At 41.3% G+C, this 20,869-nt stretch overlaps 1 protein-coding gene across 2 annotated transcripts in view; it reads left to right on the top strand.

The window, feature by feature from the left end:
• Positions 1-12,264: 12,264 nt before the first annotated feature.
• The window catches only part of plxna1b (plexin A1b), a 186,736-nt gene continuing 178,131 nt past the window's right edge, over positions 12,265-20,869 (top strand). For both annotated transcript variants that reach the window (XM_027279877.1, XM_027279878.1), the window contains exon 1: positions 12,265-12,398. The gene's annotated coding sequence lies outside the window, so the exon portion shown is untranslated. The remainder of the gene's footprint in view (positions 12,399-20,869) is intronic.

Below are 20,869 nucleotides of genomic sequence, written 5' to 3' on the forward strand. Positions count from 1 at the left end.
AGGGGGTGTAGTGGAGAGAAATCAATGGGCAGATGTGATTTCCTAAGCCGCTAAACATCCTCCGACACGTCCACCAATTAGCTGTGTCAAATGGGGATATCTTTACTACGTGTACAAGGTCATTAGATAAGTACCTCCGTAGCACTGGAGCTTTGTGCATGTGTATTCGAAAGTGTGCATGTGCGCTAAGACAAATGGAAGTATGAGATGGAAATATTTCACAATAGAGCTCAGTGTAGTCTCTTTGTCTTGATTACCTGTCTGCACTGCTTAATAACATTTGGGATTGCAGCTTGTCACACTCATAGCTATTGCATTCAGTTTAGAGAAATGAATCAAGAAGCAATTTTGTCATCATTTCTGTTCCACACGGTGAGTAAATGCAGTTAGAGAAAGCTCTATTGGTTTGTATACACACCTTTCAGCACACCCGTTGCTTTTCATTCCTCTTCTTTCTGCTGTCACAGGACACCTACTGAAGAAAATGAATGACAGAATGATTTTTTATTTATTTCCTGTATTGGAAAATCTAATATACAATAGCAAACTTTGGCTCACACATCCTTTTATGCATTAGTAATCTCAAATCTCACCAAATGAATGACAATTATATCAGTGTCACCATTTAAATAATGGCGACACATTGTTCATGTGATCTTTTTCTCTTTTTTAATACGAAATGCGAGCCAACTTATATTTCTCACCTCACACTGTAAATTTCATTGCTACTCCCGGTTCAGGTCAGTTGACCAGATTGGATGTCTTAAACTGAAACTCCTCATGAAACCTGGGAGCCACTGGTAGAGAGTGTGTGGTGAGCTTGTATTATGGGTGCAGTTATTGCTGACTATTGCCTCGAGCTAAGACATGTTGGCTGCAAATATGGGACAGTGCCCTTGATAAAATGGCTACGGTGACACTTTCGACACTTTTTAAGAGGAGTTGGAAGAAACTGTGACGTTAATTTGACCTCTGCTTAAAATTGAATGCAGTTTCATTCTAATCACAAGAATTGGCTGAGGTGTATTTGAGAAGTAGATATTTAGTCAGCAATTTTCTTCCTCTCTGAAGGCAAAAGGGGTAGGTGCTCTAATTCAAACGTCTCAGTTGTACTATTTTGGTAACATTAATGTAACATAGTTGTAACATATTTATCTCTGTTTGTTTGCTAAATGTTAGTACATAAGTTAAAACAGCATGATTGATTTTCTGGCCACTTGTGGGCAGTAGAACAAGGTGTGAAGACAGCATCGACATATTATCACCTTATAAAGTTAATATGGCTAGCATGTTAGCAAACACTTTCCCATTTATTGATCAAGCAGACACAGGTCCACATTGTCATTTATTCAAAGCCATCTTTCTGGACTACATTATGGATCCATCTAATACATCCAACATTCACTCTCCTTCAAGCTCTCTTTTTCTCTCCACCATCTCCTGGGGGAAATATCTGTCTCATCAGTGTGATGAGACTGGTGGGAGTGACTAACATGCTGTAAATCCAAAACAATGAGCTGAAAGATGCTAAAATGCTAACTAGAGGTGAGGAACAACTACAGGGTCAGGTACTTACAATTTAACAAAATAACTAATTTACAAATGCACAAATGTTTGCAATGACTACTGGTTGGAAAGAGAGAGTTAGCTGGTTGACTTATTTCAAAAACACAGAGATAACAAAAGTTGATGATCTTAAATGTGAACCACTCTGTTAATGATATGGTACTGAAGCAGGTATATATTCATTTAAGAAGTAGTGGGAGTACCACAATGACAATGAGGCCAATTTCTTAAAGTGGTTGTGCATCCAGAGAAAAATAAGGTAGGCTAATTTCTATCTCCAAGACAACATAGCAGATCATCATTTCCTCAATTGTCAAAAAACACAGATCCTTCTTAGCATGGCCAAAATCTCACCCTGCACAAACCACAGCTTCCTTAAACCTACTCGCTGCCTCTCCTCCTCCTCCCAATTCATTCTTTAACTCACCTCAGCCTTCAATTTTCCCCACTTAACCTGAAAACAAAGTAAGGGTGACATAAATCTACTTTTTGTTCACAGTCCACATTTAAAACAAATATTATAAGTAAAATCAAAATCACCTCAAATGAAAAGAAATAATCCCCAGATTTTGGGGAAGCTTTAAGACCCAAACGATGAGCTGTCATAAATCCACTCCTACATTTTTCTCCTTTCATTACCTGTCACATCAACCAATGCCGCTATGGGTTGTTAATATATGTGAACGTTGATTAAGCTTCTTACTTTTACAACATGTATCTTTTTTCCTCCTCCATATGGCACCAAGCTGGATGTCATATTTGATGAAGTTGTGCAGAGACAGCGTTAATTGTACTCTGTGTTATATTGCAGGAAGGCTGTTTTATCTAATGAAGATCAGCTTTTTATGTTATAGATGCTGTAAGTTGACTGCTACTATATTATCAAATATCAAACACTCTTTGTGATATCATATCTATCTTATGTCTTAGTGATATTTGGGACATTATGGGAACTCTCATTTGTACTTGGACTTTGTTGTTGGATGTTCACAGTCCACATTTGCCATTTATACACAATTATAATTCCGATCGCAGGTAGATTCGTATGCTAATGTTTAGTTACATGCACCAAGTCAGTCAAATGACCCTGTGCTGGTACAATCAGCCCTGTATCCTCAGGGGATTTTCCCACTTTCCTCTTCTGGCCTCACAAATACCAGGAAGTCATCAGGAATCTGTCTGGAGTTACAGCAACAGGTCGCATTGTTTAGCATTTAAATAACTCCCTGTCCCTCTATCTCCTCCAGAAGGAAAATTGCACTGCCAGGCGCATCTTAGCATCCCAGCATCCCAGCATATCATGTTATTCTCAGATTTGAGCTATGCTTGGCTGACTGAATCCAGGACAGCTGTGAGTGAGGGCCATTCACTGCTCTGTCAGGGGTGGAGATGGGAGCACTGAACTGAGGCCAGCCATCCTGTGCTACTCCTACATGTCACCTTTTCTCTTTGTAATAGGTTCCTGTGTGGAAGACAGCTTGGAGTGAAAAGGAGTGTATGTATGTATGTGTGTGTGAGTGTGTGTGTGTGTCCACAGCTATACTGAAAAAATTCTGAAGTAAACAAATAACATCTTGTCCTCGAACACAAGCCTTTAGATACATCAAGGTCTTACCATAGAGTAGATTATGTAAACTCCCCTGTGTGCATTACATAAGGAATACTAAGTGTGACATCATGTGACCCCCCTCAGAAGAAGAAAAACAAGATTCTCAGACCCATAAAATGTTTTCATAAAATGTGTCACTGAAAACTTGGGTGTGAGAAATGACCACAAATGATTGAGTGTTCAGCTCACATGGTAATGCTTAGAATTCAACACAAAGCGCTCATTGTGTTTTATATTCATTAGCCTAAATGTCACTTGTCTTGAGCCATAGTTACGATCTTGTCAAACACAAGTTCATCTCGAGAGTCTCTCGCTGTGAAATGTGTCACCGCTTGCTGATTTGCCCTGACAATCTTTGAGTCTTTCAATTTGCCTTCAGTCTTCGTGGGCAAAACATTCACCGAAAAGGTGAAGTCAAATCATAAACCCAACACACACACACACACACACACACACACACACACACAGATGTATGTGTGGCAGGATGGAGGAAAGTCGTGTGTGATCTGCAACCCTCATGGTGCCATGGTAACTAAGAAGTGAATAGGTGAGTTTTGAACGAGGCGAAAGTGGCTTTTTTTTTTCTTCAGGTTGCTATTGTGATATCTGTCTCAGAGTGCATTTATTTTAAACTGTTTTCTTGGCAGGGTTATGCGTTCACACCATGATTATTTTCTTTTAAATCTTTCCACTGGTTTGAAGCTACAATAACATGCTGCTATTAAATGCAAACTGGCACACTGTGACTTCTTGATGCAATAAAATAAGTTCCATTTATATTGTGAAACAAACTTCATATGACAAATGAAACTTGTGGGCAGATGCTGCACTGCAGCTTAGGTTGGTTACTGCACATTTCTGCTATGTGTATATCTACTATATAGATGCCACAGGCTGCAGATTCTGCACAGGCACAAACTGCATTTTGAGGGGAGCGTGGCAGGATTTCCTGTGTAATGAAAACTAGTCTAAGGGGAGTCTGACTGCTGAGGTCTGCTGTACTGACATTTGTATTATCAATTCTGCCCATCTTATATCACCACGGCTCATATTTATTGTATTATGGCTGTTGTTGAGCTGTTTTCAAGAGGCTCCGTATTTCTACTGGCACCACACATTTAGAAATCACTTATGCTTCTGTAGTTTCGAGTTGCCAAAGGGGTGTAAAACACATCCTGCATAAGCTGGCACTCTATCCTGGAAGTCTTGCATACATACAAAGAAGCTTGTGTGCAGAATTGAAAACCCCCATCCACATTTCTCAGTTGTTACTTTAAAAAAAAAAAAATTTGGCTTCCATCAGACAAGTAAGATTTCAAAATGTGTCCGATACAGTGAAAAATTTTAATAATAATAATAAAATAATTGTGTTGTTAGAACATTTTGTTTTCACACAGATGCATCTCTGTCTGTTTGCTGTGATATTAACTGACCTAAGTAGTAAGACAACAAACACTTAATATCATCTACAGTCTGTTTCTGTGCACCATTTTTTTTTTTACCTCCAGGCCACTAGGACATGATCAATGCTGTCTCTCACTACATGGAATCTTGTGTCCTCTACACCTTCTCAATAATTCAATGGAAAGAGGAGACGTCAGCTCTGGTATAATTACTGTGTGAGGGTGACAAGCTCCTCTGTCAAGGGCAAGATGGGACCAATCTTTACAGTACTGGAGAGAGCTAAAACACACAGCAACAGTGTGTACCTTGACACTGCTGGTGACAAAAGCTGAAGAGATGACGAAACTACAGGTAATGTGAAGAAAAAGGCATTGTGACATTAACTTTTTTGTTTTTTTTTTAGTAGGAACTCAACTCCGACCCTAATCATTTCAAAGCAGCTCCAAAATGGCAACGGCATCAGCAGTACTTGCAACATTCTCAATTTCACACCTGGAAAAAAAAAAGAATCATTAGACACAGGTGCAATATTTTAGTTATGAACTTTAATGTGTGTCTTGGGTTTAAGTTTTGTTCTGCATGTTCTCAGTGGTCAAGAGGCAACACGATCCATCACTGTTAGACAGAGGGGTGTGTGGGATCTGATTTCAGCTCTGGGCCCAGCTGAGATGACAGACCCTGTTAATATAACACCAGCCAAACCCCAAACTTCCTGAATAAGCACACCTGCCAAGATATGACTAAAACTGTTACTGTCACCGAGACCTAAAACCTGGCACGGGCAAAGGCTTGGTATATTGGCTCCTTGTTGAAAATGAGCTAGACAAAGTAGACAGTCATTAGAAGTAGATGTTTTGACACACTGCCTCCCACAGGCCCCCAAGAAAAGGTCTGGACCAAATTCTCCCAGTGTAGGAATGTCTCATTCATCCTGATGTAAAAGGCTAAGATGATCCAAGATCAGCACTGATGATGAAACTCTTCTTATATGTCTGAAACCATCCAGATTCAAGTGCTTTGTTTAGTGTGTTAGCATACTTCTGCTAAGCTGCATGTAATACACAGTATAGCTCAGACTGATGGGAATATCATTGTTTTTTGCAGGTATTTGGTCATAAATAATTCATATACATTTTGGCTTGCTGGTAGCACTAGAGGTAAAGTCAGGGGATCACCAAAGCCTCTGGGCACCATGAATATCTGTGCTACATTTCATAGTAACCCAACCAAATTCAGATCGTACCTGGCCCAGGTTTCATAAAATATCATAATAATATCTATCATGCTAGCTGACAGCTTGAAACACTGTTTTATGTGAGGAGCTCAATAGGAACTCAGTCAGTATCAGACCCTGCTGCTGTGGTATGTGGTATATGCATTTTCTGGTATAGTGGAGGAGGATAGCTTTGTGATCATCTCTAAGTTTTTTTCCTCGCTCACACACTGAGCAGGAGGACTGCAGTTTAAAATGAACTCTTAAAGGACATCTACAAAAGCAGCTACGAAACATCAAGGTTTGCATGTCTTTACTCCCCGTTTCTCCCTCCCTCCTCATTATCCTCCAAATCTTGTGCCTGTGAAGTGGAAAAAAATCCAACATCAGAAGCCATGACACAAGTTCCTGTAATTTTGATCATAATGAAATGTGTCACGTTAGCTGGTCTCCCTACCATGCACACCCCAAGGCGCGCACATCGGAGGCCACTAAAGAAAGGCCACATTAAGTGTTTGATGGCAGCAGAGGCGACACAAAGGGGCTGTTTGTAACTAATTAGGTTCTGTTCGCCTCACCTAGATTTTAATTATGATTTGGCGCTTCAAAAATTTCTGCAAAAAAACAGCTAGGTGCCGTCTCTCGAGATTTCTAAAACATGTGGGGAGGGAAAGAAGAGCTGCTAACTAGCTTAGCATTCTACTGTCAGCATGCCTGACTCGGCACACAGCAGCCAGAACTAACAGCATTATGTTTGAAGTGCAACGCCTTATGAGGTGTGCTTTCTAGCACAACATGCTTCTAATCATGTTGCAAATCCGTTTATGTAATATCAAAGTCATTATTGCTTTTGATAGCAGTTATATATATATCATAAAAACTCTGCCACAACGCTTCATGGCATCACAAACTTCAATTTCCCACTGTAATTACACAAACTAGTTTTTGATTATAAAGATCTAAAGAGACCTGCAGCATATGTTTTTAACACTTAATGAGGTCACAAATCTGCTGTATTTCCACGGTGGCCCTGCTCTGCTGCTACATTCCTAATTAGAGGAATTAGTCTTCAGGCTTACCACTCATTCTGTGATCCGAAATGTTCATTTTGAGATTTGTGAGCACCTTAAAATGATTCACGAGCAATTGCAAATTATTATATTTGCCGTCGTTTCCTCCTCACTATGACAGATTGCAGCCCAGAGGAAAACATTCAGCAGCTGAGGAGCTCTAGCGAAGACAGGTGATTCACTTCTAATGGATGTTAATGTGGTGGACACAACTGAGGATATTCCCAGTGGTGTACACTTACAGTTAATTGATAATTGAGGTCTATGAAAAGATGCACATTAAATCACGGCCAATGAGCCTGCCTATAAGGTTGCAGCAATTTAAAGAACAAGTCTCCAGAGTCTCTTAAGGTTTCCCACAACTAAACTGCACTCTGAATGAATAATTAAAGTGGAAATATTCTTAACTCATATTACCTTGCTTAAGACATTACTATTTCAAACATGTAGCATATGCATGATGTTGAAATGCATAAACACTTTCACCTCCACCATCTCCAGGTTGCACAATCCTCTAATGAGCTTCTTGATAGCTCGCCTTTCTTAACAAGCCCATGTGTTGAGATGTGATCCTGTGATTTACTTCAATGACATGTTTTTTTCATATTTAACGTTAATGATCTCCAATATGTTGCATATAAATAAATGCCTGTTTTTCTGCTCTTTGCTACTGAATGACGCCAACCATAGAGATGTATCCAACCATATAGATGTAAATGTAAATGTAAATGTACTTTATTTATACAGCCCTTTACAACAGTCCTTTCGGTGTACCAAAGTGCTTTACAGTAGACAATAAATAACGAGAACAATAGGTAAAAAAAACAAAAAACAAACAAAATAAAAACAATAAAAACAATAAAATGCAACAAAATCGAATAAGAAATGATAAAAGTGTCATCATACTACTGGGCTAGTATTAAATAGTAAATAGTAGTAGTAAATGGGATAGTTAATGAAATGATGTTTCCACAAAAAGGAAGTTGTTTGTTTATATAAAAAGTATATTTAAAGTGTGTTCTGACCACTATAGTACATTCATCGTGTGTAATTCTTTTTCTAGCTATTGATTGAGCTGGGTTGAGCTGTGTTGGAGATTATAAAATTAATAAAGATTTTTGTGTATACATCACAGTGCAAATGTATTTAATGCCACAAAATGGTGTCCCACTGTCCCAAGACAAACCTTTTCATACACGTGAAACAAACAGCTTGAAATAATTGCTTTTAACGACATGAATCTGTAAGCAATAACACAATATGATCATCATGAATCCTCTGAAAGTGAAGTGATGATTCTGTATTATACCCACATATTATCTGTGACTGGATTATACCTTTAAGGACAAGATGTAACAGAATAGTAACTTTTGGTCATTAAAGAAGGAATACATATACGTTTGGATTTACGGATGCCAATCACTTTGAATACCAGAAGCAGAGCTATGCACTGCTATAGAGAAGGTAGGCAGAAAAACATATCACTGCCTGCTTTTCCAAACTGGGGATCATACTTATGATTGTAGATACATGCCTTAAATGAATATACCAAATACAAACATTGCACAAATTGACAATACAAGTATTATTTACTATAAATAACAGATCCAATGCATGACTAGTTTTAAGTGGGACTTCATCCCCATGAAGGACACTGTTTCCTTGTTACAGAAAGAAGGCACCAAACAAATGCTTACAGAAAGTGAAGAAAAGCAAGAATCTTGAAGGCATTTTAGCAGGTATGTACACAAACATCTTATCATTTTCTTGGATCTCAACTGTGAGATATTTTGTTATTTGTTACTTTAGCTCCAAACAGGCATTTCAAGAAGTGTCTGTCTGTCCTGATCCATGCACACATTGTGTTGTGGTCAAGGATCCTGAGAGCTGAAGTGGGACTTGAGTGACTGTACAAACAAATCAGACAGGTTTAGCCAGATGATATCCTGTAACTGTGCTACCTAACAGTCAGCCATCCTGTTGTTAGCCAATTAGTTGCCCATTATGTGTTTAGGCAGAGCTATGCCACCTCAGGTTACAAGGCCTCCAAACCTGCACTTCACCCGCTGGACCAAATCTGATTAGCCTTACCTAATTGGCAAAGATCTGATCTGTTTTTTGCCTTTAAGCAAAAGGATTAAGTTTCATGGGCAGTGAAAGAGACGGCATTGACTACTGGTGATTAACGAACACTAATCATCTTTCAGGTTTTGAGAGTTAAAGCATAGGGTTGTTTGTTTGTTTTTGGAGCTCATTATAATCCGTTGATATGTAATCTCTTAATCAAGAGTGACTGGAAAAACGAGGTAGTGTCAGTGATCATTTTAATGTGGTCTCTCTATGAATGCAGTCTATTGTTTTTTGTTTTGCTTCCCTATTCAGATAGTGTAGATAGAAAGGTTGCAGAACCTGTAGATGGATCTGTGAGTATTTGTTTAGTGCATGCACACAAGCTTGCTTAGTTGTATATTTGCACAGAATTACACTGTGTGTGCGCGCAAATGCATGTTAGTCTATCCTGTGTGTGTTTTCAAGGACAACTGGGATTCCTTTCTCTCTGATCAGTTCAGTCAGTTCTTGTATCTCTCTCCTCACTTAAAATGTTTGTTCTTCTTGCCAAACACAGGCCCATTAATAGTGCATGAATAAAATAAAAAAAAGCAAATAGAGAGCAAAACAGCAGCAAACCACCAAACAGCCATGTGTAAATTTATTTAATATTCTCTGTGCTTTCATCCCAAGCTACTCGCACTGTGCACTGTCTAGTCAAATCGTGACAGCCAAAATTAATCTGGTTCTTTAAAAAAAATACATCACTGCGCACTGTATACAAAACTACATTTGGTTTGCACCCTGTAGGTTAGTATATAGAACGGGAGATGTGTTTATTTAAGCATCTTTCTTTCTGCTGTTTCTTTATTTTGACTATATAATAACACAAGACTGAGAAGAATCAGTGGTATTAAACATGAAAGGATGCGATTGCACATTTGGCACACTGTCTTTTGATCCTGGTTTACATAAGGCTAACTTTGTGCTCAGACTGATGTGTTTCATAGTCAATGAAAATATTCCCAAGAGAACTTACAGTAGGCCTGAAGTGGAGCTGGACGTGAACCGCGCTAACGCAAGGCTAATCAATTCGTTAGTGTGAGATAGGGAATGGCTTTGTCCAGAGGCCTTTCACATGCTAAGTGAGGCTAATCTCTTAGTATTACTATGGTCAAACCAACCATTTCTAATGGCAGACAGTGCGCTTCTGAAAACCATTGAAAGCTGGTTGGTTTGATAGACTTTGATAGACAAGCACTGAAATTCAGCTGCCCTTTTATTCACATAGCACGCACAAATGTCTTTATCTTTCTCAATCAAAAGTACACATTCCCTCTACCTCTCTGAAATACAAACACACACTCAGCACATAGGGCCAGGTGGTGTAGTTAGTGCCAGATCTTGCTCTCTGCTCTCCTGAGTGCAATTGGTAACCTGAGCTGCCCGTTTGAATAACTCGGTTATCCCAAAAGCTTCCTCGCTCCAGAGACATCATGGAACACTGCCCAAAACACACTTTGTCTAAGCTCCTGATATTCACTGACTGCTTAATGAATATTGAAATTCAGCTTTCAAAGTCACTTTCACTGTCTCGAAGTTGCAGATCATAGGAGAAGAAGGAGAATTAAAAGTTGGCTGGATAGCCTTACGGAGCGCGGCTCTGTATCCAAAATCTGTCATCAGAGTGTCATTCTGTGTAAGTTAGCCAGTGTGAATGTGTCAGCTGATGGGACGTGACAGGCAGGCCCGGGGCCTCCTCAAATAATTAAGAACCCGCCTTGTTTTATGTAACTCACAACTAAACCTGTCTGCCATCATCTTCCAGGGCTTTTCTGTTCAAAACACATTTCACTATAAATATAGCTTAGATGTTTTCTACCATAGATTCAACCTGCAGGACTCCACTCCAACAGCACTGAGACTAAACTGCCTGTCAGGGCTTTACTTACAATCAGTGTGACTCAGTAGTCCTGCAAATACGACAACTACCACCACCCTGTAAATACTACATCATACTTTCCCGTTGCTGTTTTCTTATCTAATACTGTCTTTTGTCCAAATCTTAAGTCAGAAACGTTCTTTAGGATGTATTTTGATGAGAATGACAATTGCAATAATGATTTTAATGCTTTCATGATTAGTTGCAGTTGTTGGAGTGGTAATATTATTTACACTTTTACATTAGGTCCCAATGTTGAGTTAAGCTGTAAGGGATTCTGTTCACTCTACCATACTTATAACATACAGTGACATAACAGTTTCAGACTTCTGTGTAAAATGAAATGATCACTTCTGGAAGTGAATGTGAGACTCCCACAAGGTCCTTTAAATATTTTAAATATGTGTCAGGTGTTTTATGCCAAAATATGGCAGAGAAAATGTATTTGCTGACATTCTCTTCCTCTTTTCCTGTCATGTGCTGGCCTATTACATCTATTATAATGAGGAAGATAGTGAAAGTAATCAAAGTACAATATGTGCAGTATTAGACTAAGTTTGAGTAATAAGTTTGATGTTTTGCTAGCCCTAGACACAAAAAGTGCTTCATGTCGTGTTTTACTTTCATTTTGAATGAACATTATTTACTGTATACAAAGGTTAAGTAACACTTTATTTGGGTGGTTCACCTACAGGTAGTTTAAAAAGTAATTGTAAGATTTTAGTTTTAGCTGAGATTCAGCAATTGAATTTAATAAATAAAACTGTTATTCTGATATTACACCATTAAGGTTTGGGAAGCTGGAGGCAGAAAAAACATCTTGGTTAGGATATGATGAGAAATTCTGTTCAACATATTATCTCTAGATAATCATCTTTAGTCAAAGTGAGACAGCTTCAATGTTAAAAATATTATAAACTATCTGTAGGCGGACTATTCAAATAAAACAGGCATCTCAGGACATGACATGAATTCATTACAGTGCAAAGGAGAACATGGAAAAGTATTCTGATTGCACATTTTCCTATTTTAAACTTATGATTCTTATATTTGCAGTACTTTTGTCCTTTCTCATATTATAATGCAAAAGAAAATTTCTTGTATGTGAACGCCTACGTGGAAATAAACATGTTTGTCATTAGTGCCAGAGAAATATAAAGTCAAATGGAACAGACAAACTTAAAACATAACAATATATTTATGAATAATTAAACTGAAAGATAAAATGAATGAAGTATTTTAAGCGACTACTTAAAATATTCATGTCATGTATAAGACTCCCACACGTGTCCCTGTCTCTGGAGGAGTCAGCCCTGGGGCGCCCTCTATGGGCACGGTGAGGTACTGCAGCGGCAGAGCGCCTCCTCCCTCCCTCCCCTCCTCCCTCCTGGAGCCGGAGTTGCATTCCTCTCCTCTCCTCTCCATTCACACGCAGGGAGCCGCCGGAGAGAGAGCACCGCCGCTCCGTGACCAGAGAGGAATGTCCCCAAGTTTTGGAATTTAAAACCATGGCGAGGATATCTACCCGAAGGATCACTTGAATCTGTAAGTAACTCCGGAGCTGGGTTTTTTCACCCCCCTCTCCGTGTGTGGAAGGAGCGGGTTTTGGTGGAGCCGGCTGAAAAATTTTAGGTTACATTTCTCCCCCACTACCACCTCTCTCCTTCTCTCTCTCTCTCTCTATCTTGGTTGCTCCGTGTGGTGAGTTTGTCGTTGTGTTTCTCGGTTTCTCCACGAGTTTGAAGAGCTGGAACCTCCGACCAAACCCAGCCGTGAACCGGGCCATGGAGAGGACACGCAGAGCGGAGCTAAGATCCAGATATTTTACGCTGCGTATCGGTGTGTGGAGGCTTGTGTTTGTGTTAGCGGTGTGTTGAATGTGCGCCCCGGTGTGACCACCACCACAACCAGTCAGATTGATCCACACCAAACTGTAAAACTGCGGATATATTCTGGGCGCCGAACATGTAACTCCATGAATATCTACATTATCGCGGGTAATCATTTGCACCTGGTGCTTGAAAGTAGAAAAGCTTGGAAGTAACGTGAGGTTTGGTGCAGTGTGAGGTGAGTTTCTGGCTGGTTGGAGAGCGTCGGCTGCAGTACAAAAAAAAAAAAAAAACAGACTTTTCTGGTGCGTAAAAGCTTCGGTTTGCGTTAATACCAAGAGTGTTGCGCGTAAAGAAGACAGTGTTTTGACACGGATATGCTTACAGCCTGAGAGTGTGTCTGTTGCATCGCCTCAGAGCAGGAATGCCACCACCACCATATATAATTACAGGTATTCACTCACACTGTCGCCTGGATAAATAGTCCAGGGTGGCTGCTTCTCGGAGAACCTGCGTGGCTTTACATTAAACACTTTAAATGCTTGTTTATTATTATTCTTTTATATATATATGTATATCTTCAGACTGTATCCTGCTATTGGCTTTCTTAAATAGACCTAAGGGAGGAGTTGGATTTCTCCAAAGGGGACGTGGTGCTTGCCTTTTCTTTTTAAAAAAAATCGATTCACCTATTAGCTTTGAAATAATTAGAAACTGTGTTGGTGTGGTGTGAAAGGAGCGTTAATCTGCTAACGAATGAGAGGCAATTTGTAAGCTTTGTTATTCGACAGCAATTGAATTCCCCCTTTGAGCAGGGATGGAGTGGTGAGGGCTGTCTGTGGGTGTGTAGAGTGCGCATTGGTTGTCAGCTATTGAAAATGCTCTCATTGCTCTGTCGGATTCTCCTCAGTTTTATTATTTTATTTATTTTTAATCAAATCCTGGTTAACCAAATTAGACTACCCCCTCCCCATCATGACATATGTGTTTATGAATCATATTATATGAGCAAGGGCTTAGACATGATTTAACCTTTTTTTAAAAATCACTCTAATATCCAGTTATGTTTAAGCAGTCTTACAGTGGATTTGAGACTGTTATTAAAAAACCCAGTGGGATTGATTGTTGCATTTTTTCTCCAACACACAGGCGTTTGTGTGATAACTCTTTATCATAAGTGACGTGACCCAGTTTTGCCTCAGTTCAGTCAAGCGGCAGCTTCTTATTGACAGTTCAATGCAGTGACCGGTATTCACATGTAAATGACACGGGGATTTGAACCGTGACATGAGTGTTTGTTTAAGAGGTGGTGCCCACTCACAGCTTTAAATCATTCAACCACATACAGGGCTGACATCGCCACCAGCCACACACACACACACACAACAGAAATGTACCAAAACAAGAGTTGATTTACACAAGCGTGTGACTGACAGTGAGGAGTGGCAGGACTGTACACAAACGTAGTGGTGACTGTGTTTGTGTGTGCGCTGTATGAGACACAGGCCCACTGGGAATGGCAGTGTCCATGGGGAGGTGAGTGGATCATGATATTTGTCCAAGCTACCACACACACACACACAACTTGGATCACATCTATGACAAACAACCTCACCTAAACGATTATGCAGAAAGTTCCCACATAACACAGCCCAGCTCCTCGTTTTACTCCTCTTTTTGGCAACACCATGACCTTGCATGGCATTTCACATGAAAGTTGGCAACCCAGCCAGAAAATTACAAGCAATTTGCCTCAATCTTCCCTAATTATGATACAGATCTGCCCCACAATAGACCAGCAGTGTCATGAATTTTGAAAGTCTGCCCTGTCCGGTCTGGCTTCTGGCGTGAAGGGTAAATCTGTGATGTCCAAACTTTGGAATTCGAGCTGACATGTGCACTTTGCACCCCTCGGCTCCTGCCTTTGTGTGGCTGGCCCCCCACCCTTGGCATTCCTCTGGACTTTTCAGTGAGCGGCATATTTAAGGTTTAATTAGATTGGCGACGGATGACAAAGCAGGAGAGTCAAGTGAGAAGTGAATCACGAACTGGCACTGAAGGACCTGGCCTTAAATATGTTGTTTACGGGCATGTATTGATAAAGGTTTTTTCTTTTAAAGAGGATTTAAATCAAATTCCATCACGCTCACGTGGGACTTTCTCAGCTGGAGTGAAAAACTACTTCACTGGGTCATTGAAATTGTTTATATATGTGAACGGATTTTCAGTGCATAACTGTATTCTTCGGGGTATACTGTGCTGTGATTCATTGCTTTCATGTGGCGAGCCGATATATTATATGGACTGTGTTCACGCTCACAGAATGCTCTGTGTGTGTGTGTGTGTCTGTGTGCGTGTGTTGCTAGACTGCAAAATCCAGCTCCCTTTCCAGTTTCCCTTACTGTTCGATATTTTAAACCAATGTGACAACCTCATCTTTAGGCATTTCCTCTTCTCGCCTCCTCTCTCTGCCTACTCCTCTGCCGTTCTCCCTGCCTTCCAGACTTCTGCTGCCACTCAGGCTTTCTCTCTCAGTTTCCCTCCCTTCTCGCTGTCTTCCTGTCACAGGCCCATCCTTGTCTGCATCTACCTCCATGCTTCCACTCCTCTCTCTCTCTCTCTCTCTCTCTGTCCTTATCATACTTTCAATTTTTTCTGATATGTCTTTCCATTCTCCCTTCCCCTCTCCCACACTCTTACTCTTTGTCTAGCTGCATGCCTGTTCTCTACTCCCTCTAGCTCTCTCTCTAGAGAAGAGACAATGCACAAGACCTGCCTCACTCTTCCATCCAAATTTCCGTCCACAGCCCAAAGATATTCAGTTTACTGTTGTGGAGGACGGAAGAAAACAGATGATATTCATGTCTGAGAAGCTGAAATCAGAGAATTGTCATTTTTTCCCTTAAAGAATGACTCAAAGCGATGAATCAATTTTGAAAAAGTTGAACTTAATGACTAATCGCTGCAGCTCTAATCATCATCTTCAAATCTGACCTCTCTCCATCCAGACTCCTGCATTTCTGTTTTTTTTTTAACTAGTTCTCTCAATGACTTGTCTTCAAGGCATGCTACCCATTGCTGCTTCTTGGCTCAGTGCATGAAGAAGCATTTACTATTACTGAAAGAGGATCCCCCCACAAACCAGTACAGGGGTTATGTCAGAGAGTGTCGGGTACACTGTGGTCTGCACTCTTTCCCTCACGTGTGATTGAGGGCTTCCATGGCACAGCGGCGCTGTAATGCAATATCTGCTTTCATATCATAGCCGGTGGAGATGGCGTGTTTTTATTACATAAGTTTTCATTTGTGTCAGTCTTGCTAAAGAGGTTAGGCGTGTTGCTGGTGCTCTGTTCCGAGTGTGTTTCATTCAATCTGTGCTCGTCTGTCTTTTGCTCTGTTGTAACACCTCCGTTTATGTTTCCTCACTTTTGATCTTTAGCTTTCGTCACGTCCTCTCCTGCTTCTCTGTGTTGTCGTGACTCTCCATCTCTTTCTGAGTCCCATCTTTTTTTTTTTTTTCAATCTCGCTCTCTATTTGAGTGTTTTTACTTGGCCTCTCTTGGGTTTGTGTGGCGCCCCGAGGCGAGGAGCCACACAGCAGCAGCAGCAATATTAAAACGCACTAAAGAGGGACCAGCAGCAGGGCTCTACCTGAGGGCCCTGTCGTATACACACATCCGTAGACACGCACACAAACACACAGCTCTCATGGTGCTAACACCTCTCCAGCCGACAAGCCTTAATATGAAATAAACTCACTCGCCAATACCTGGCGGGCCTGTCTTGACTGACTGCTCAAATAGAAGTGACCTCCATTTGGCCCGAATAAGAAGCAGGGATTGAGAGTCAGTGGGCGGTGTTGAACTGCAAAGTGCCGATGCATTACGAATCATATCAAGAGGTGAGTTTGCAGGTGAGCCAGCAGCATAAGCCCTCATCAGTGCCAATTAGAAATGAATTTAAAGGCAGACCGAGCTATCTGCAAGCTTCATCTCCTTCTTAAGAGGACCGGCAGTTTTATTTTGGTCCCATGAGATGCCAGAGCACCAGCGTGGAGAATTAGAAATGAAAGCTTGGTTTGTATTGTTTGACGCCTTGACCTTCTTAAAAAAAGATCCCTTGTTGCATCCCTCACTTCAGATGTAGCCAAATAAATATGACCACCGTGGTAGCAGAACAGAAATGTCCTCATCCAGAAAATGGCTTTTTTTTTTTTGTTGCTTTGAGTAAAGCAGCCTTAGTTTCTCTGTCTCTGTCGTGCTCATCCAAGTGAACTGTCTGTTATGTATAATTAATTTTCTCCTCTCTCCCAGTTTATTTTTATCGCCCACTTTTAACCATTCCTTCAAAGGGCCCCTCCCCCGCTTCCGTCCTCCACAGTGCCTGCTGAAAGTGACAGCTGCTCGGGTACGGGGGATGCTTTTTGAAGCAGGCACTAAAAAGGCCACTCACTCAAGACAACTTGGAATAGAAAAATCTCTGCCGCTCTGACAGTATCAAAAACATGCCTGCTAATCTGGCTGCAAATTGAAAATAAGCTCTGTCTCCACTGTAGTCTGTGCTGCCTGTTGGTGAACAGAATTTACATAGTCTCCTTTTGTTGAAAGGGTCGTTGATTAGTTTGGTTGAAATGTAAAATAGGGGGTTGAGATTGACTTAAATGGGGCACAAATCTTGTTCAGTGGCGGTTTGCAGGCACTTTATATTGTGAGAGAGCTACATTGGATTTTGTTTCTTGTAAAATCAAATTGACAGTCTCTCGTAATTTGTGGAATCCGCTCTCATCCAAACCAAAGACACACTGTGTTTTATTTGACCCTGAGGCACTGGCATGTCACCACTGAGATTAAGTTACGGTCACCCGCCTGAAGGTCCAAAGACGCAGTACTGACCCCAGTTCCACTCCTGACCCAGTGGCCTTGCGTAGAAATCCCACCACCCCTGCAGCCAGTGGGCACAGCCACGGCATATGAGGTTTCCTCCTGGCATGCTAATGCTCTTGTCAGCATTCTGTCCATCTCCCCTCAGACACCGGCTCAGACAAGCAGTTCAGGTCCCCGATGTTCATGGACATAAAAAATGGCTTCTCTTGTTGCATTTCCTCCTGTGAGGAAGAGCAAGGCCCTGCTATCGATCAGGAAGTCACGATTCCTTCCTGTAACATTAGACAACCACTAGACCCGTCATCTGTATACGAAGGTGCGCAGCTGGCTGGATAGGTTGCACTTATTCTGGTTATTCTTGTATGGTTTCTATTCTTTTTCTTGCATAGTTTCTGCGGAGTGAGTCCCCAATCACTACACCAGATGCTCATTGTTGTTGCAAGTAGATCTCAGGTGGTCGCTCTTGAAACTTCTTCACTAACTAGTAAGCAAGAACCGTGTGGTGGAGAAACAGAGTTGCAGATTGGTTCCACATTTAATTCATCTTGAAGCCACAGACAGCTGTTTAATGGTACAGTATAGTTAGGGCTCATTATCTCTTTTTAATTAAATCTGTGGATTTATCTGGATTTATTGGGGGGAAAAATTATCAACAGTTGTGTGAGAAAAATTGGATTAAACCATATGCAATGCCATTTTTTTGTTTGTTTTTGCTTGCATAGAAGGATTCTGATGCATAATCAACAGCTCATTTGGGTTTTCTTTGCACGTCTCTGTTACTGTTTTAAACTCTGTTGCTCTAGCACAGATAATGTTGTCGTTAACAGTAAACTGTGGTGCTGTGTGTTAATTCGATCTGCTCCTTTTAAAAAATCCTGGTATTTTTTTGTCAATAAAAAATGATATGTTGTCGTGACCATCACCCATACCGAGTGTTTACCTCCCTAAGTTTCCCCTGAGCAAAAAAAACACCAAATCCCTCCGGTTCAGTGAAAAAAGCAGGTCTTTCGAGTGGATTATATCTGGCCTGGCCTGTCAGTATCATCGGCAGAAAGTGTGTGCGTTGCTGATGCTGAGATAGTTTAGATGAGGGAGCCTACTGGTTGTTTACCGTGCTCACTAGAGTCTGTCTGCCTCTTCAGGCATGTTTGGCTTGTTAATGAGAACCACTGTGTGAGAGAGGAGCCGGCGCACTGTGGGTGTGTGTGTGCCTCTGCATGTATTTGCATTGAGATAAGCCGTGCATCGTCAGCGTGCATTTGTTGATATGTACATGGTATACAGAAGCATGGTATGCTGGATGCTATCTGCATGTGTTTGTGCATGGGCACTCCTCATGTTTAATGTAAGGTAAAACTCTCCACTGTGGAGGAGATAAAACAGAGTTTACACAGCCGTTTACACATAGCCGTTTATAGTTGTGATTAATGTTAATGGCGCAGCAACTCATAATTGCTCACTTGTGATTTTTCCCTCTTCTCAGTCTCTGTATCGTTCACTTCTTCATCCCTGTCTTCCATCCTTCACCCCCCCCACCCTCTTCTTGCACTCACTCACACACACACACACACACACACCCTCTCCCGGTTCCTGTTGTATTTACCAAGGGGAATCTTAAATAATTCAGGTCTGTTCTTCTCAGCCCTGTAAATAAGACTAATAGAAGGCGGGCCTTTGAAGAGAGCCACTTGCCCAGGGAAAGCATGGCCGTCGGCAAACCTATAAATCAGCAAGCTGCCTGTCTGGCCCCTTTTACTGTGGCTGTGCTGTGAACTAGCCAGCAACAAGCCCCATGTTAGCGGAAGGAAGGGCGGCTTATTCCAGAGAGGTCAGCAGTATGGCGGTGTCGCCCCCCGAGGCAGTGGTGGGGACAATGAGAAAGTCGGTTTGTATGCATGTAGGACACAGGTAGGATTACTCGCTCTTCCCCCTCAGTTGTTTTCTGGTGTGTGTGTGTGTGTGTGTGTGTGTGTGTGTGTGTGTGTGTGTGCGTGCGCGCACACTCACATATGGACACACACTCCATGGCTCATAAACCGCACACTCTGATGTCAGCACCTGTATGTGTGTTTTCCAGATGGTGATAAGTGCTCATTTATTCATTTTGTTTACTACTGGTTCTTTCCCCTGGGTGCCTGGCACTCTTTAGATGTGGGCTGGTGCTTCTGGCTAGTTTGGTGTGTGTGTGTGTGTGTGTGTGTGTGTGACTGTTTGTATATATGTGTTTGATAAGGTCTTATGTCGGCAGACACTTCACAGAAAACCAGTCCCAAAAAAAAAAGGAAAAAAATAAAAAATATATTTTTAATTTTTCAGTCTCACAGAATAGACTGTTAGCCTTTCTTGAATAGACTGCGATTCCACTCCAGCTGCAAAACGTAGGGTAGATTTTGAGTAGCTTTTGCCCTAAATCACTTTGGAGCACATCCCAGCTTCTCACCTCCGCATGTGTAACTCTCAGTAGCTACTATTCCGCAGCAAGGCCAAGTGGGATCTGTCAGTTATCGGGGCCTGCTCAAAACTTTTTTAATCTCTAACCGAAAGCAGCGCTAGTTTATTTTAAACTGTAGCCCAGATGACAAATGATTTTCTGCTAGTGACTGACGCTCCAAAAAACCCCACAGAAATGAAGAAAACTGGAACACAAATAATAGCGCAAGTCTGTTAGGCTTCGTGAAGGGAACATTGCTAATTACTCTACAACCCTAATCACAGTGTTGTTGTCTGTGAAATTGTTTGAATTCCTGGTGTCCATTGCTCCCCATGCTTACATTGGAGCCAAATCCAAGTTGTCAAACAACAAGTGTAGTCTGAAACTCCCCTTAAAACGGTGGTGAAGCAGCATTGAATATCCTACACCTCCTCCCTCTACTACCTCCTTTTATTTCCACAGCCTCTTTGTCAGCTCCCTCTTTTGTGCACCTCTCAAAGGGTTAAAAAGGGAGAAGTGATGAGTGGCCCGCCGGGTCTGGCCTCCATTGTGTGTTGGCATTGTGCCACTGCATAGCATGTCGACCATAGACACATGTACAAGGGACTTTTCTCTATTCACAGGCATTACAGTTACCCAGTAATACTACCCTCACCTCTTGCAAATCAATGCAAATACTTTCCAAGGGGTTAGTGACATTTGCAGGCTAATGATAACAATGACATTTTCTAAGCAGCACAGTGCTGAATGGCCTCCAATACGGTTACTTTTGCATGTCATTGATTCTTTCTTGGCCTACAACCTCCTTGTAGGCATTGCTGAGCAACTTCTTCTAACACCCAATAACTTCAGACAAAAGTTTTGGGATGCTCC

The sequence above is a fragment of the Larimichthys crocea genome, chromosome VI, assembly GCF_000972845.2.
Source record: "Larimichthys crocea isolate SSNF chromosome VI, L_crocea_2.0, whole genome shotgun sequence".
NCBI classification, from domain to species: domain Eukaryota; kingdom Metazoa; phylum Chordata; class Actinopteri; family Sciaenidae; genus Larimichthys; species Larimichthys crocea.